At 40.7% G+C, this 3,645-nt stretch overlaps 1 pseudogene across 1 annotated transcript; it reads left to right on the forward strand.

Moving 5' to 3' along the window:
• Positions 1-1,477: 1,477 nt before the first annotated feature.
• Positions 1,478-3,645, forward strand: LOC311144490 (selenoprotein M-like; annotated as a pseudogene). Its single transcript has 4 exons — positions 1,478-1,629; positions 1,838-1,914; positions 2,531-2,609; positions 3,298-3,645. The product of its transcript is annotated as a selenoprotein M-like (transcript).

Here is a 3,645-nt window from a genome sequence, read left to right on the forward strand (position 1 = left end):
GAAATGAATTGTAATTTGGTTGTTCTGCTGCTCAGTTTTGGCCGGCAAATGTACATTGTGAGAAACACGTCAGGGTTTATAAGACAAAGATGTAAAGTAAAACTATAAACTATTTTCCAAATGGAGGCCTTGTTGGAAGGGGCCTGTTCCGTTCTGTTCGGTTTGGGGATGAAACTCTGTTAAACTCTGTTAAATTGGGGACTGCTCTACCATCTGACACATCATCGCTTTCACACGTTGAGGTTCAAGTGTAAGGACTGAACCTCAAGTTCTAAGCTCAAGCCTGGAAAAGATAGAAAGAGACATGGTTTTGCTTCAGCATTCCAATCCGGAATGGTTTATTTTAGTTGGAAACATAATTGTCTGTGGCTAGGAGTTTGAAGTAAATTTTACCCGCAAAATCTGCCAGGAAATAATAGGCAGTTGTTAGTGCCCTCTAGGGGTGACCTAGTGTACATTCTGCTGATTACTAGACAGAGTCAAAGCAAAGGTTTTACTATGAAATAGGAAAGCAGGGACACTTGTCTTCTGTCATGTACTGTATTGTTGTTTCATAGGACTGCATTTTAAGAGAACTTCTAGGATTGAAGGCATGCTTATTTAATGTAACCATTTATTTTAACCTGGCATACAGCAGCTATATTGTTGCTCCTCGACTAGCCGGTGCCCCCGCACATTGACTCGGTACCGGTACCCCCTGTATATAGCCTCGCTACTGTTATTTTAGTGCTGCTCTTTAATTATTTGTTACTTTTATTTCTTAATATTTAATTTTTAATTTTTGGGGGGTATTTCTTTTGGTATTCTTTCTGGAAACTGCATTGTTGGTTAAGGGCTTGTAAGTAAGCATTTCACTGTAAGGTCTACACCTGTTGTATTCGGCGCATGTGACAAATAAAATGTGATTTGATTTGATTTTACTGTTGCTCCATTTGATTTGTTATTTATTTGTGGGGAAATTGAGAAAGTTCTCTCATTCTATTTTGTTTAACTATGTTTCACTCTTCTCTGCAGTACACAGTTTAGCATGTATTTTTACAATCATACGTATAGGTCTAACCAGATCTAGTAAATGCACTGCAGTGTGCCATGAGGTGCGTTTTTTTCACCAGCGTCCTGCTCTGTGAAAAGTGATAAGGACACAGGTGTGCTCAAGGGTTACGTGGACCACTACAGAGACAGAACACCTTTTACAGAGTTAGTCAGGGGGTTTCAATCCTGATAGAAAGCATTCATTAACATCTTTATTTTATATTCAAGCCATTGCAAGTGTAACAAGTACTATTCCCATCTGGTGACAATTCCCCATAATGTCTGTCATTGAGAATAAACCAAAAGAAAACCAAAAAGAAAAAGATGACTATTTTTTTCAAGGGAACCTCTCCCCCCTCAGCCCTGCATTCTGGTTCAGTCCAACCTGAGCATATGGGTCCATGGTCACCCCAAAGGTAGTTTTCTGTGTCAGTTGTCGAAGAACTCCACTGAAGACTCATGAAGCAAGGTTTAGGCTCGATCATGTCGGCCTTTTTGTTGCTCACGCTGGCCTTTTCTGCTACAGGAATGACGGCAGAAAATGTCACAGATACAGCTATTGAAGAGAGACCTGTAATAGCCAAGGGTATACTAAAGGTAAGTCTTACATGTGAACTGATGTGGTGATTAAATTAATGAAATTACTGTACTTACTTTGGTTAAATGTCATACTTAGGAGCAGGACACATATTTATTGTTGACACATGAAGGCTACACTATCTTTAATCTAACTGCAGAGACACACATTTGACATGGTGGTTGTGGTGAATGACAAGTGATCATTGTCTGTTCATCTTTCCCTCAGGCTCCAAGTGTTGTTGGATGAGCCATCAAGAAGATGCCTGAGCTCTATAAGTTCCTTATGGAGCGATGGGCATTGTAGTATCCTTCTATTGTGGTTGCTGTGGAGATTTCAAATAGAGTTATGGGAACTGCAGTAGCATTGTATTGAGGTTACTATGTAGATTTCTAACGGGCCAATCGTTTTTTTGTCAGATCAAGTCTGCGTTGAACTGTAATGAGTTGTCATTACCTCATACGGTTACATAGTACCTCACGTAATTGTTTCCAAAACTTGACCCACCCAAAGCCTTTTTGTATTTTCTCACGACCTTACAGATAACCAAGACATTTTTTTTTAGGGACAGCCCAGTTTTATACCAGCATGAATTGGCCTCAAACCACAAGTGTGTCTAACCAGGCCTTCAGGAAACATAGTTCTTTAAATGTCAGTGTTTAACTATGTTTAATGATGTTAGATCTCACTGGAAACATATCCAGAAGTAGATTGTTCTTGAATTTGGTAGCGTTCTTGTATTCTACGGGCAGAGATTGAGCCCAGTCCTGGACTTAAACTGGAGAATCAGAGAATCAACATTAGAGAATGCTTTATGGAGAATCTTCATTGAAATAGATTTTTAGTACAGGACTGGGCTTAATCTGTCTTCAGGATATCGGCCCTACATGTTTTTTTCCTTGATCCTCCTTTCCATTGAAGTCACAACCTGGAATATGATTCAGGAGAGGAGAAGAATCCACGTCTGATCTTCTATAATGATAAGGATGAGGTTGTTCAGGTTAGATATGGATTCCCATTCAAGGTGTTACATGTCATCTACTGTACGGGTCAGACAAATATTATCTGCAAAATGCTTTGGAAAATAACATCTATTTTCTTGAGCTTGACTCAAGCCTGACAAGATTAGAGAGGGATAAATAACTATTGCAAGGAGACATTACACAATGAAAAAAGAGGAGCATATCGGTGTGGTCTGAAACAGTTAAAGAGAATGTGATGTTGCGAATAAATAACTCCTCTGTGTCTTTTGTATCCCGAGTGGCTCAGCGGTCTAAGGCACTGCATCTCAGTGCTAGAGGCGTCACTACAGACCAGGGTTCAATCCCAGGCTGTATCACAACCGGCCGTGATCGGGAGTCCTGTAGGGTGGCACACAATTGGCCCAGCGTCGGCCGGGTTAGGGGAGGGTTTGGCCGGGGGGTGGGGGCTTTGCAAGTAAAAAAAAAAATATATATATATGCCATTTAGCAGACGCTTTTATCCAAAGCGACTTACAGTCATGCGTGCATACATTTTTGTATGCACGCAGGCTGTCATGAAGTAGGCTGTCATTGTAAGTAAGAATTTGTTCTTAACTGACTTGCCTAGTTAAATTAAGGTAAAATATAAAAAAATGTGAACCTTTTAATCTTCATTATGGTTGCTTGCCTGTACTGAATGTAAGCATTTTGTGTGTGTTGTATCAGACTGTCTCTGTGAAGAAGATGAAGGTGGATGAGATCAGTAGCCTGCTGGACTCTCTGGGTTTCTACAAGAGATCTCAGAAGGGAGAGGAGGTGCCAGACGAGTTTCAACACTTTCCCCTGAGAGCTCCCAGGGATGAGTTGTGAGCAGAATGACATCTGGTGGCCAGACTCTGTCACTGCACCCAGTCACATATGATGAGTGGGGCCTCAAGGCCACAACATGAGCCAGGCCCTGGTTTGAGGACAAACGACTTGGTGCAGCTGAGCAGAGCAAAGCCTACCACACTGTCTCTTTGCAAAGTAAAAATAAATTTAAAATATGAATTTGTCAATAAAAGTTTAAACAAG

This window comes from Coregonus lavaretus (genome assembly GCF_964263955.1).
Source record: "Coregonus lavaretus genome assembly, chromosome: 17".
Lineage (NCBI taxonomy): Eukaryota > Metazoa > Chordata > Actinopteri > Salmoniformes > Salmonidae > Coregonus > Coregonus lavaretus.